The sequence below is a fragment of the Nyctereutes procyonoides genome, unplaced genomic scaffold (genome assembly GCF_905146905.1).
Source record: "Nyctereutes procyonoides isolate TBG_1078 unplaced genomic scaffold, NYPRO_anot_genome, whole genome shotgun sequence".
Lineage (NCBI taxonomy): Eukaryota > Metazoa > Chordata > Mammalia > Carnivora > Canidae > Nyctereutes > Nyctereutes procyonoides.
The window spans coordinates 14,792,839-14,808,606 of record NW_026575117.1 but is presented as its reverse complement, the minus strand read 5'-3'; the positions used below and the strand labels follow the sequence as shown (position 1 = coordinate 14,808,606).

Sequence of the window (15,768 nt, the reverse complement as noted above, 5' to 3'; positions counted from 1 at the left end):
AGATAGATGGATAGATTGATAGATACCTCTTTCTCTTTGTCTAATATAATATAATATAATATAATAATATAATATACACAATGGATTATTCTTCATACATAAAAAAAAGAAATTCTGTCCTTTTGAGATAACATGGATAGAATTAGAACATGATGCTAAATGGATTAAGTAAGAGAAAGAAGAAGGAATATTTCATGATGTCACTTATCTATAGAATCCAAAATAATTAAACTCATAAAAATATAGAGTAAAATGGGGATTGAGGGAGGAGAATTGGGGTGATGTTGGTTAAAGTATATAAAGGTTCACTTATGCGAGATGAGTAAATTCTAGAAATCTAAACTATAGCATGATGCAGATAGTTAACAATACTCTGTTGTGTCCTTGAAATTTGAGAAAATAGATCTTAAATAAGTCTTCTCACCACATGCACAAACACATACACACGCAGTGGGCACTATGTAAAGGTGATGAATATGCTATTTAACTTGACTGTGGTGATGTTTTACAGCATATACATACATCACTTCATCAAGTTATACACCAGAAATATACAATTTTATATGACAAAAATATTTCAGTAAGACTATGGAAGAATGTTCCAGGGTTTCTTCCTTGAACAACTTCTTAATCTACATTGACACCCTAGGTGATTTATTCAATCTCATGACTAAAAATACTATCTCATTCTGATGATTCCCAACATATATATCCAGCCTGAAGCCCTCTCTTGAATCTAGACTCATTTTTTTTCCAGTTGTGTACCAACAGGCCTACTTGAATGTTTAAAATGCAGCTTCAAGCTGATATGTTCAAATATGAGATCCTAATATCCTCCTCTTATCCTTGCCAGAGGCAAACCTACAAACTGGAAAAACATAAACAGTAATATAATTTCTTCAAAACTTCCTACTGGAAGTTAGGGACTACTCTATTCTAGCATATGCTCAGGTTTTAAGCCTTAACATAGGCCTTGGAATGAAATGCATCCAATACTATAATCTATGGCCGTTTTCTTTGACTGTCATTATCTCCTTGAATTTTATCAATAACCTCCTAAATCATCCTTTTCCTTCTACTGTGCTCCCCTGTCCTTCATTGTTAACACAGCATCCAGACTAATTCTGCAATGACAAAAATCTTCCTTTGTCATTTGTATGGTTATACCTTTCCAGCGTTTTTCCAATTCATACAATCAAAGCCCTTGGTATGCCATACAGAGTTCTCCATAATCTGCTTCTCTTCTTATATTTCTGAAATCCTATCTCATTATTTGTCATATTTTTTTTCTATTCTGAACAGAATAGCTAAGAAATGATATTTTATTTTCTGTGTTACTGTAATGAGAAAAAGGTAGCATCTTTTTATTGCAGATTATTTTTATTAGATGAACGTGTTTCCTGTTATGATAAGGATGAGTAATAAAAATAAGTACATATTCAGATGATTTCATCCAGGGCAGATCATGAATCGTGGAAGACCATAAATCAGGAATATTTATAAGGCATGCTTGTGAACAATACAAGAAATATAAAACCTACATAGAAAATTGGAAAAATAAAAAGTGTTTTTCATAGTGAGATATTTTACTCATTCAATCCATTATTCATATTGGTTGATTTTTTCTATAATTGATATTAATTTAAATATTCAAATGTCTTCATTCAAGGTGGCAAAAGTGAAACAAAGTTTGCTTCCTAGTCATAAACTAAAGCACATTATCCTCAGGAATGTGCTTTATTTTATTACAAGTGAAATTTACTATGATGGAGAGTAAAATTATTAGCTAAATTTCCTTCGGACCACAGTTCATAGACAGAAGATAGCTTTTATAAGAGATTTTAACTCAAAACTTGCCAATAATACAGAAATAACAGGATCTATAAGGCATGCAAACTGTGTTTCAGGACTTCTTTTCTCTCCAAGTGACATTCAATGTGATGGATTTCTTTTTAATATCATTGACCTGATCCATTAAAATAGCTGTAACGATTTATAGTTTGGCCATAAAACATGCAATATTTACATACTTTGATAAAAGCTAATTGCTACATTCAATCAAATGGTGTGTTAAATACATAATCATGTACAGCCTTGTACTATTTTAGTGTAAAAATTTTAGATATGTATGTACAGTTTTTCTACCTTGGAGTTTCTTTTTATGGCAATAAACAGTAGCACAAATGAACAAGAATAAATTAAGTTTAAACAGAAGGTTTAAGCAACTAGAAATGGAAAGTAAGACATTGATTATAATTTATAGGTAAAAAAAATAATAATTTATAGGTGATATGTAAAAACATGTAGAAACAAATTTGGAGGTTTGGCAATTTTTTCTCAGAAATAATGTTTCTAAATAGGATGCTTAGAGATAAATAATAAACATTTACTTGATTAACCTGAGAAAACTTCGTCAAAGAATTAAACTTACAGAACTCTCAATTATGAGAGATCAGTATAATGTATTAAGTTTTAAAAGTTCATACTAAATGTACACACCCAAGAGTTGTTCCTGAGATTCGTACAGGTGACCAGCAACCTTGGAGGATGGATTAGCATCTGTTTAAGGTCTTCGAAGATATTGGCAGCCATGGGAGTGATCTAACTGTACTGTCTCTGAACTGTCACTGTATCACATATGTTCTGTTTAAGACAAAGTAACCAGCACTTCCCCCTTGGCCTACAGATTTGTGTGAACCACTCTATGTTTCAAACCAATCATTCTCAAAACAATTTGAAAAGTTTACAAAAACACAAAACTATTTTAGGAACAAAAAATTACTTTGAAAAATTAAAGAAAATTATTTCACCTAAATGAACCATGATTATAGATATTGAGGCCACTGAATTAACTAGACTCTGATTTTTAGTTATAGCCAAATTTTAAAAACTTACTAAGATGCAAAGTTATGAAAACAAAGCCATACACATTTCTCTACTTTATATGATGCTGTTTCAGCAGACGTTTAAAGACAATTCATGTAGGCAATTTCATCAGTCTTACATAGTGGGTGGCCATAGTTTTATAATCCATTGGTTTCCTTGCTAAATTTTTTTAAACATTTTATTTATTCATGAGAGACACAGAGAGAGAGGCAGAGACACAGGCAGAGGGAGAAGCAGGCTCCCTGCAGGGAGCCCGACGTGTGACTCGATCCTGGGTCTCCAGGATCAAGCCCTGGGCCAAAGGCAGGCACTAAACCACTGAGCCACCCAGGGATCCCTCCTTGCTAAATTAATAAGCACAATCACCCAAGATTTATTTGTAGTTTCGTCACTGAGATTGAACACCTGACCACCATGACCCTTAGTCTGGAGTGGCTGTACTTGTGCGTTTACAAATAAAAACTAGACAAGGGAATACCAACAGGTGCCAGGTGCTAGCCTGCAAGCTAAACAATCCACCATTCCCCATTTCCTTAGAGCACTCCTAACTCTTGAGGGTCAGAGTGAGTTACCCCTGTCACAATACTGACTCCCTTTCTAAGCTTCTGTTTCCTGAGTTCAAAGATCTTTAAGTGCCCTGTTGACACTCATGGCTAATAGTTCATTGAGACTCTTTTCGCCTGGTGGAAATGGTTCTGCTTTAATGGAGCAAACTTGTAAGGAAAACTTCCTTGCATGTCCAGTTATGTAAATGCTGTTATTTGGAGCATGCTACATGTTTTATAAATTTATTTTTTATTGGTGTTCAATTTGCCAACATATAGAATAACACTCAGTGCTCATCCCATCAAGTGCCCCCCTCAGTGGAACATGCTACATTTTGAGAAATGATTCAGTATATTCTGGATTGTGAACATGTTTAACTTGAAAAAAATCCTTACAACAATTCGAATACCCAATAATAATTGAAAAGTATTTAAGAACAATGATCATAAAACATTGTCTTTTTCAATTTACTGCACAAAATATCGTTAAAACATTGAATATCATCATATGTGGATCATCTCTGTTCAACTTTCGGTGATTTTTTTTCAGTTTTATTGAGATATACCTGACATACAGCACTGCATAGGTTTAAAATGTACAGCATAGCATTTAGACTTACATATATTGTGAAGTTCACTCCATTAGAGTATACTGCTGCTGTTGTATGACTTAAAAAGGACCAACAGAATCATAGACAAATAATTCAATATATAAGCTATATATGACACTGAATTTTTTCTATGACCCACTCCCCCAATATTTTTACAGAGCCATAATGAGAACCCCCTTGGATCAGGGAGAAAGGAATGATATCACATTCTCTAATGCATTTAGCAATAATTGATACCAGTACATCTTCGCTCTGCACATCTTACTTCTGGAAATAGGTGGAAGGCAGCCAAAATGTACTAGCCTGAGAATAAATTATATCTCATTTTCTAATACCAAAAGGAGCCGATATTCTGCAACACTGGAGATAATTATGTTTACATCAGCAATTGTGCAGTAACATTTTACCTGACATACAGAAACTGTCAATGAGTACCATTAAAAAAACATCAGAGATCAATCACAAATATCTTCCTTCTTCCCAGCATCTCCAGACATACGATCTTTTAGGACACGACTCTCACCATTTCTCTCAGAAGTATTCAGATTACCATTCACTTCTCTTCTATCACCCACAATTTTATGCCCTCTCTATATATTCTGTGGAAGCATTAAATATGCAGTTGCATGTGTCTGGATTGTTCACTTATCATGAGGCTTTTGTTAAATGTGTCAGCACTCAATCCTTTTTATTTTTGTATAGTGTTCCATTGTGCAAACATGCCACATTTTGTTTATCAGTTCACTAGTGGATGCATAATTTGGGGTTGATACTATTTCTTAAATATCTACCATATATCCTAACAGTCTGCTCTAGTAGAGTCCGTATGCTTGCTGCTGTATTTATTCCTTTTCATGTGTGTCCACATTTTACTTTAGCAGAGATGGAAATCCAGACTACTGAGGACTCCCTCATGTCACTAGTAACTGTGGAAGTACATCCTTGAACAGGGACCCCAGAGAACAGTAGGATAACCTTTCTGGGATACATACACTACTCAGGAATAGAAGTACTGGGATAATGTGAATACTTAATTTGCCTGAGAGTTAACAGATTCACAGAATGTGTAGAATAGTTGTTCTGTTGGTACATAGACACAAACATACATATCACACACACATACACACACATACCTGTATGTAAAGCCTTAATAACTAATAAGGCAAATCATCCTTAATTCCTCATAAGTAATATACACTGAGGAGTTTCACAAACAATACATTTGTTTTTTGAAAGTCATCATCCATTGGGAAAAGACTAACAAATGACAAGTACAAATTGAAAATAAAACATTTTAAATTAATAAAGATGTCAATTAAAAATCAAAAGAAATGGTTAGTTGTCTTATATAATGAGAGTGATTGGAGAACAGCATTTGAATGTGGACAATTAAGATACAATGTAATGAATGGGAAAAAAAAAAGCCAAAGGTATAAAACTGAAACAAACAGCTCACCCCCCAAAATAGTACTAAATATTTACATTACACAGGAAGAAAGGTAAGGGAAAAAATAAAAGAAGTCAGATGCTGGCCCAGTAGACAAGAGAGAAGATCTCATAACCAATCGGTTAGTTGATTTGTCTTTAAGATGCCATTTGAGTAATTTTTTTTGTTGTTGCTTTTCACTAGTGACTCTTTGGTATAGTTTTTTTTTTTTTTTTTTTTTTTTTTTTTTGCTGGTATGATTTCAGGTGTACTGTCATGATAATTGTGCACAATTATCTTTTTTATTTTATTTTAACCTTTCTTTTATTTTAACCTGGAAGTGTTTTAAGAGGAGCAAAGCTAGCTGCTTCTTAAGGAAATATAACGTTCATTTAATATTTCTGGGAGAAATAATATAGCACCCCTACTTACATTTAATTTGTTACAGGAAAGAGGAGAAACTTTTTAATTTTAATTTAGGGCAAAAATCAAGGGAGATGGACTGATTTGCCAAATGTATTGAAATGGAAGGATAAAATTAAACATGAATGAAATGGGGAGAAGAAAGGAAACTATGAATCAAGAAAAAATTGTCTACTATCTCTCTCTCTCTCCATATATATATATATATATATATTATGTAATTTTAAAAATTTTTGTTATTTTTCTTTTTTTGCCTAGACCTACAACTGTGGCTACTAGAGTCATATAAGCATTTTCAAACTCATCATGTATGGATCAACACACCTAGTAGTGTCTGCCTTAAATAAAAATAGTCACAATATCATCCAAAGTTACTGGAATAACTCATGATTGATTGATAGCGTTGAAATACATAAGTTATAGAGTTGCATTGTTATTCTGTAGGGGTTTTTTGAAACACTAAACCTTTAGTTATTATTAATTGTATCCCTAATGTATCAAAAGCTGTATGTTTTCAAGAGCAACATGCAATCTTGTTAGAAAGACTGTTTTATAAAGTTGATTTTTCTATCTTAAGAGTGTTATTATTGATCCAAATGCCACAAACATCATGATTTAAACTTGTTTCTTGTTTATTGTCTATGGTTTCTTTTTACTGTAGGGCAAGAGAAAAGCAATGGAGAACATTTGGAGTGTGAGTGGCTGCAAGAACTGTTAACACTAAGAATGTCAGTGAATACTGTAGAGTTAAAAATAGTTGAAATGTTCCTTAGTCACAATCTTTAAATGTCCTCTTACTTTTTAAATCTGTTAAATGCAATTATTTATTTACACATCAATTTTAACAGTAATAATACCACATTCAAATTTCTAAAACATGAGTATTTATAAGAAGAAGCTCACATGACAGCTAGTAATATCTTGCTTCTAAAAAATCAATAGCATGCTACTATATAGAACAAGAAAAAGTGATATTCTCAATATTTGAAAAAGCCAGAAAATTCCATCATTTTAGGTCATTGTTGAATCTATATTAGTTTAGCAATGTTCAAATATTTCCAGTATTGTACATTCTTAAATCATTTTTTAAAAAACATTTCCCAAGGGATTTGTAGTTGTACCAGGAATGCATTTACTTAGTGGATTTTTTTCCCCACAATTGACAGCAATAGCTAAAACCCAGAAATGCACTTTTTAAATTTTCTGTAGTTTCTAAACTTACCCTGTGAGTTTTAAAAAACATATAAAGCACTATAAAATTAATACAGCTTGATTCACAATAGTGAATTATAGGAAATAATTGCATACTACTGAGGCTAGCTATATTTTTGATGATTGGAACATCACCCTCATATTTGATTTGCTTTTTGAAATTCTGTTGGGAAACTGTTTAACAAAGACTAGAAACTTTAAGGCAACAACAACAGATGATGACAAGGTAAAACGGAAGTGAATACTAATTGATACAATACATTATGTAGACCAAAATGATTTAAATTAAGATCTGTATGGTAAACATCAGGCTTTCGTAGTTCTATATAGATTCTCTAGTCAATTTCTTAGCTTTGCCTTCTTACCTCAGTTTGATAAAAATTTCAAAACAATGTGTTCCTTTTGAAGGAAACAGATTGCTAGTTTCTCTCCTGACTGTGGTGAAGAAAATAAAAACTTTTTTTCTTATCTATAAAAAAATATCCTGGTTGTTTTCATTATTTTTTCCTAAACATGTTTTCTTTCACTGCAAATTCAGACTACATTTCAATTCAAATTAATTGAAATCAATTCAATTTAACCAATTTTCTTTCATAGCCATGAATTTAGATGTTTTATGGACACATTAAAAAACAACAAACTATAACCTCAAAAAAAGAAACTAAAATCTCTACTTTTAAATAGTTAAAAGTTTGTCAAATATAAAAGTTATATGCCTAAGAAACATTAAAATGCATACATACAGTTGTCTGTGATTAAGTACTAGAGAGAATTATTCAATAAATATGTGTGATAGAATTTCATTGGACATAAAGTAGCATTAGTGAGAATTGTCAGGGAAAAATATATTGTGAGACAACTTCTAAAGCTTTTCTTAATAATGATTCTCCAACAGAAACAGCCAACATTTTATCCAAATTTATTGGTTTGCAGCTAAAGTAGGCCTTACAGAAAAAAATTATAATCACTAAATACATAGATAAAAAATGAAGTTCTCAAATCAATCACCATAGTTTCTATCTTATATAATAGGAAAAGAACAGTAAATTAAGGGAGAAGAAAGGAAAAAATATATATATATATATCTATATCAGAGAGGAAGAGGAAAGCAATGGTACAGAAAAAGGATTAATAATAGACATATCAGTGAAACTAAAAGCTGGTTCTTTAAAACAATAACATTATTGGGGCACCTGGGTGGCTCAGTCAGTTAAGCATGTGCCTTCGGCTCAGGTTATGATCTCAGGGTCCTGGGATGGAGCTCCGCATTAGGCTCCTTGCTAGTGGAAATTCTATTTCTCCCTCTCTCTGTGCACCACCCCTCCTGCGCATCCTCACTCTCTCACACTATCTCAAATAAATAAATAAAATATTAAAAAAAATAAAGTTGTTAAATTTTCAAGCACATTGAGCAAGAAAAAAGAGCAAAGACACAACAGTATCACAAATGAGAGATGGAGCATCGATACACAGTTTTTAAATATTAAAAGTTTTGGGGATCCTGGGTCACTCAGTTGATTAAGCATCTGACTCTTTTTTTGGCTCCGGTCATCTCAGGGTTGTGGGATCAAGCTGGGTGTGGAACTTGCTTGAAAGTCTCTCTCTCCCTCTACCTCTCTGTGACCCCCTAAAACAGACTAAAACCATCTAAAACAAACAAACAAACAAACAAGCAAACAAACAAAACAGCAACAATAAAAATTAAAAAGCTTTGTTGTGGAATATTATGAACAAACTTCATTCTGATAGTCAACAACTTAGATGAATTAGAAAAATTCTTTAAAAGACACAAAGTACTAAATCTTACTGAGTTAATATAATTAGTACATAGCTTAATATTCTACAATCTATCAAAGAAATTAATTTTGTAATTAAAAACCATTGCTCAAAGAAACTCTAGGTCTAGATGATTTCCCTAGAGAATTCTAGGGAACCATCTACCAAACACTCTACCAAACACCTTCAGGAATAATTGGAGTTAGTGCACAAAATCTTTCAGAATTTTGAGGAGGTGAGACTTCTTAATTTTAAACATTTCAAAAGTAGTCATTGAATGTAGTATCTCTCGTTTAACATTTTGTTTATATCCCACATCTTTTATATTCTTCTATTTTTTACTGCTTCCTTTTGCACTGAGTGAATATTTTCTAATTTAACTTTTTTAAAAAATTTTTATTTATTTATGATGGTCACACAGAGAGAGAGAGAGAGGCAGAGACACAGGCAGAGGGAGAAGCAGACTCTCTGCAGGGAGCCCAAAGTGTGACTGGATCCTGGGTCTCCAGGATCAAGCCCTGGGCCAAAGGCAGGTGCTAAACTGCTGCGCCACCCAGGGATCCCCTAATTTAACATTTTAATTTCATTAGTGAAATATCAAACACAAGAAAGCTGGAATGACTATATGAAGAACAGGTGATGTAGATGCTAAAAGAAAAAAATGTTACTAGAGATAAAGAGATAATTTATAACAATAAAAAGTTAATTCATATGGAGTATATAATAATTATAAAACATACCTATAACAGAGCATCAAAATACATGAAGCAAAAATAGCCCAATGAAGAAAAAAATGGACTATTTAACAATAATCACTGGAGGTTTCTTTTTTTTTTTAAATTTTATTTATTTATGATAGTCACAGAGAGAGAGAGGGGCAGAGAGACACAGGCAGAGGGAGAAGCAGGCTCCATGCACCGGAGCCCGACGTGGGATTCGATCCCGGGTCTCCAGGATTGTGCCCTGGGCCAAAGGCAGGCGCCAAACCGCTGAGCCACCCAGGGATCCCCTACAATAATCACTGGAGGTTTCAATGCTTTAATGTATTAATTTCCTAGGGCTGCCATAAAAACATGCCCCAAACCAGGTGAATGATAAAATAGAAATCTGGTGTGTCAAGATTCTGGAGAGTAGAAGTCCAACGTGCAAAACCCTGTTTTCAAATATGATTACATTCACAGTTTCTGGGGGTTAAGATAACAATATTTTCTTTTTAAGGTGACACAATTCAACCCATAATATCCACCTTCATTAATGGATAGAACAACAGACCAAAGCTCTACAAGGAAATAAAAGTCTTGAACAATACTATTAGCTACCTGGATCTAACAGAAAGCTATAGAACACATGACCTAACAACAATAGAATATTCTTTCTTTTCATGGATGTACAGAATCTTCTCTAGGTTAGAACATGCGCTTAAGAAATTAATTTGAAAGAATAAAAATAATATCAAATATGTTATCTTAAAACAATATAATTAAATCAGAAATCAACAGCAGTTGACATTTCAGGAAACTTACAACCATGTGAAATTTAAAAACACATGCCTAAGTAACCACTGGGTCAAAGAAAAAAATCAAAAGGGATATCAAAAAACAATTTTAGATGAATGAAATATAATGTATGGAAACTTATTTAGATGAATATAAAGTATAATGTATGAAAATCTATGGGATGCATGTAAAGCAATGCTTAGGAAAAAAAATACAGCTGTAAAGCCCTATATTAAGAAAAAAGAAAAAAAAACTTAGATCAATAACCTTACAATCTAACAATCTAGGGAAAGAAGAGCAAGCTAAACCTAAAGCAAGAAAAAAAAAGAAGAAAAATTAAAGCAAAAATTAATGAAGAATAGGAAAACAATAAAGAAAATCAATAAAATCCAAAGATGATTCTTTAAAAAGATCAATAAAATTGACAAACTATTAACTAGCCTGATCAAAGGAAAAAGAAAGACTCAAATGGCTAGAATCGGAAATTAAAGAGGGAACATTGCTACAAATTTTATAGAAATAAGAAGTATTGTAAAGCCATACTATGAACAATTGTTTGCCACCAAATCAGGTAACTGGGGTAAAATGAACAAATTCCTAGAATGACATAAAGTACCAAAACTAACTCAAGATGAAATAGATAATGTGATTAGAACTATATCAGGTGCCAACATTTGCTCAATTTAAAAAAAAAATACTAGCAAGAAAAGACCACCCCAGATGACTTCACTCCTGAATTTTCCACACGTTCAAAGAATACCAATTCTTTACAAACTTCCACAAAATAGAAGAGGAGGGAATATTTCTCAATTTATTTTATGAGGCCAGTATTATATCCAAACCAGACAAAAAAATTACAAGGAAAGAAATTATGTACCAATATCTCTTATGAATATGAATGCAAAATCTTCAACGACATACAACAAACTGATTATGGCAACATATAAAAAATTATATACTGTAACCAAGTGGAATTGTCCCCAGGGATGGAAGACTTGTTTCATATCCAAAAATCAATGCAGGCAGCTCAGGTGGCTCAGTGGTTTAGAGCCACCTTCAGTTCAGGGCCTGATCCTGGAGACCTGGGATCCAGTCCCACATCAGGCTCCCTGCATGGAGTCTGCTTCTCCCTCTGCTTCTCCCTCTGCCTGTGTCTCTGCCATTCTCTCTCTCTCTCTCTCTCTCTCTCTCTCTCTTTCTCCGTGTGTCTTTCATGAATAAATAAAATCTTTTAAAAAATCAATTAATGCAACACTACTCATATTGATAAAATTAAAAACAAACTTGCAAAGATCATCTCAATATCTCAATGCATATAGCAAATTATTTGAAAAACAAAATTAAAAAAAAATTAAAAAAATAAAAGAAACCCAAACAACTAACACACCTTCAGGATGAAAGCACTCCACAAAATAGGAAGGGAAAAACTTTCTAAACTTTAAAACTCACGGCTAGTATTAGACTTAATTAAGACTAGCTATGGTTCCTTTATGATCAAGAAGACAAGGAAGTCCAGTCCCACTGCCTCTATTCTATTGCCCTGGAGATTCTAGCTAGAGAAAGTAGGAAAGGGGTGTGGGGATGGGAGTGTGGAAAGCATCCAGATTGGAAAAGAGGAAAACTGTCTCTATCCACAGATGGATCTTGTACACAAGAAATTCCTTCATGTCGCAGCAGTGTGTTCCTCACAGATGGCATGTCTATAGCCTTCCATTTGCCTACAACAGAACTGCATCTAGCTCTATCTGACCAGGAGGCTCAAATTTCAACTGAGTGTATATACCATGACAAGGTTCAACCTTGGTGCTGAGAACAACATCTATTTGGTGTTAAATATGGAAGACTTCAATGAGGAGTCCAAACATAATAGGATAGTTAATGTTTCTGAACCAAGGAAAACAAGAAATAATGGGATGCCATATAGCTACCTTTTTTTCTCTATCATACTGGAAATTCATTTGGTGTAATAAGAAACAAGTGCACTTTATAAATCCTCTTATCTCCTACATACTCACAAAACCCAAAGAAATCAATCTTCTCTCAGAGGAATCTGCTACACAGTAAGTGAAAACTGAAAAGACATGGATATATGCCTTGAATGAGCCCATTTTTCACTGAAGGCCAAGAATAACACTAAATGTGGAGGCAGATGATATTGTTTTTGATGGGTCCTCTCTTCCTGCTCATGTGCATAGATAGGTGAAGGTAATTCATTTAGAAAAAAATAATGTATGTTACTTCTCTATTCTGTTCATAGTTCAGATCATGTGGAGGATTTAATGATCATAAATTCTTAAATCATTCTACTATTGGGTTACCTCTCACAGTGTCCTACAGAAAGATCTCACTGGGGAGAATAGTCTTCTGGATTCATGAGCAAGAGTCCTTGTTCTCCTTGAAGGAGTTTGGGTTTTCAAAGATAGTTGCTGAGGAGGTGAAAGGAATGTTTACAGACACCAACTTTAGCCCTCTTCATTATTGCATTTCATCTCCTTTTTGATTTCCTGGCATTTAAAAAATGACATCAGTTTCTGAAGGAAAAACAAGAGCATGATTGGAATATCCACCAAAGTAGTGATTTGGGTCAGCTGCTGCACAGTAGTTATATTACTTGCTTTTCTGGATGAGAAGATGAATTTACTAGTCCTTATCCCAATAGGCATTGGATTAGCAACGGAACTAGGGAAAGTTGGTTTTCCTGGTTAATCAGCTTTGTCAACTGATGGAATATGCTTTTGCCTTTTTCTCTGTTACCTCAGCTTTATGAATTAGAAGATAAAGTCAGTTTTAAGTCTACCTTAGAAGACCTTTATCTACAAAGCTTGCAATACACTCATTGACTATGTCTTAGCTTTTACCATCGCCATGCCAACATCACACTGGCTGGCATGTTTTAGGGATCATGTAGTGTTTCCTGTTTACCTTTACCAAAGATGGCATTAACCTGTGGATAAAAGCAGCGTGAGCATATTTGAGAAGTTTTATGAGAAAAAACCCAAGTGGAAACCGCATACAAACTAAATGCTCTATCACTTTAGAGAAGCCGCTCTACAGTTGGCTGCCATCTGAACAAAGCTTGGATTCAGTACGTTTGGAAGCTTTGGTATAATTTTAGATTCCCAAATCTCTTGAATGTTTCTCATAGGATCTCTTTATTTACCTTTATGCTACATCTTGAAAGAACTGTTTGCACCTCCCCTTCACAACATTTAAATATCTGCCTGGGTCACTAAGGTATTGACTGTTTGAGGTCACCCTTTTCATATGGCAGTTCTCTGCAGGAATGTCCAGTGTTGGGCTGTAGGCTGCATCCTTACTACAGTGTTTCTCCAGAGCAGATACCTGGAGCACAGGTGGGGAGCACATCTATCTATCAGACAGAGGAAAGACAATGCTGTTGTTTTTAATTATTCCTTATGTGAATTTCAAATGCCTATGTAAATTTATCCCATTTGGATTCCCTGGGATCAAATACCTTTTTCCTTTTTATTTAAATTTTTAAATTGGTTTACAGTTTATTGTATTAAAGTGATTTTCCATTTTAAAGTAAATTTCATCTGGATGTGAAAATGATGGATAAATTGGACTTGATTCAAATTATTTTTAACCTTTTGGTTTGTGTTTCAAAGGATCATAATGAAAGTGAAAAGACCACCCACACAAATGGAGAAAACATATGCTAATTGTATATCCTATAATAGACTAGTATCTAGAATGTATTTTTTAAAAAAACCTTTTTAAATGCAGTAATAAAGAAAAAAATGATCCAATTAAAATCGTCAAAGGCTCTGAATATAATTTCTCTAAAGACAATGATAGAAATAGCAGGTGTCATCAGGGAAATGTAAATCAAAACCACAGTGAGATCCCTCTTCAAATCTAGTAGTAAGACTAGAATAAAAAAATCAGTTAACAGCAAGCATTGGCTAGGAATAAGAGAAATCAGAATCCATATGCATTACCGATTGGAATGCAAAGTGATGCTGTAGGGAAATAGTCTGGCAGTTCCTCAAACTTTTAAACTTAGAGTTACCATATGACCCAGCAGTTCCACTGCTAAATACATTCCCAAGAGAAATAACAATATATGCCCACACAGAAACTTGTACATGGATGTTTATAGCAGCATTACTCATAGTAGCTAAGAGGTGGAAACAGTCAAGATATCAATCAAAGGATAAATGGAGAAACCAAATGTGGTATAGCCTTACAATAGAAATCTATATTGCCACTAACAACGCACTGAAACATTTTACAGGGATGAACATTCAACAGGGATGAACCTTGAAACAGTTTACTGAAGTCAGTCTCAGTTACAAAAAACCACTTACTACATGATTCCATCCATACGAAAAAGTAGGGGATAGAAAGTAGATTAGTGTTTGCTTATGGCTAGGTGGGAAGGAACTAAGGAATAGTGGGGAAGAGATATCTAAAGGATGCAGGTCTATTTTTTGAGGTGTCAAAATGTTCTAAAGTTGACTGAGTTGGTGGCCGTGCATCTTTATGAATATACTAAGAATCACATTGAACTGTACAGTTCAAGTGTGTGAATTATATGATGTGCGAATTGTAATTCAATAGTTTGTTAAAAGTAATAATTATTGAAAAGGAGTTTGCTATATTTTATTGAGATACTTAAGTACTAGATTGAAACCATTAAAATTGTAGTCAATATAAATTCACATGATGAAAATTGTGTGATTATATCTGGGTTTTAGGTCATGAATTCTTACAGTAGTGTGAATAATTGGTTGGAAGAAAGAGATGCTGGTGGTACAAAGATCCACTCAAAAGCTGTTACAAGTTAAGGAAAAATATGTGTGTGTGTGTATATGTGTATGTGTGTGAACTAGAGTAGAAGTTATTTAAAGTGACATAAAGTGTTTAACAAAATAGCTATCCTGTATAGCACTGACTTGTTAGGGTCCATTAATGCTCAAATCAATTAATCTTCACAATAATCCTAGAAAGATGTCTATAGATAAAGAAACTAAGGAAGAGAGCTCAAATAATTGCTCAAGTATATGGTGCTAGAATAAACTGAACCAAACATCCAACCATTGATGTTGTGACCTTAGAATCTATGTTCTTTAGGATATTGAAACTTGGATGATTTACTGGTTCCATTCAGCAAACATTTACACAATGTCAAATATGTGAAAATCATTTAATTAAATGCTAAGATATAGTGCTCGCTTCGGCAGCACATATACTAAATGCTAAGATATAAAGTCAAATATGATGTTGTCATTAACATCAATAACCTGTTTCATGGAAGACAATGATATGTACTGTAAACCTATAATTAAGTGAGCTCTGATACCTACAGGGATGTATGCTAAATGCTAAAGGAACAGACAAGAAGATTCAAATCCTATGAGAGAGGTGAC

The 15,768-nt window shown here is 33.5% G+C and overlaps 1 pseudogene; it reads left to right on the top strand.

The window, feature by feature from the left end:
• Positions 1-10,919: 10,919 nt before the first annotated feature.
• Positions 10,920-13,081, top strand: LOC129515172 (lipid scramblase CLPTM1L-like; annotated as a pseudogene).
• The last annotated feature ends 2,687 nt before the right edge of the window (positions 13,082-15,768 follow it).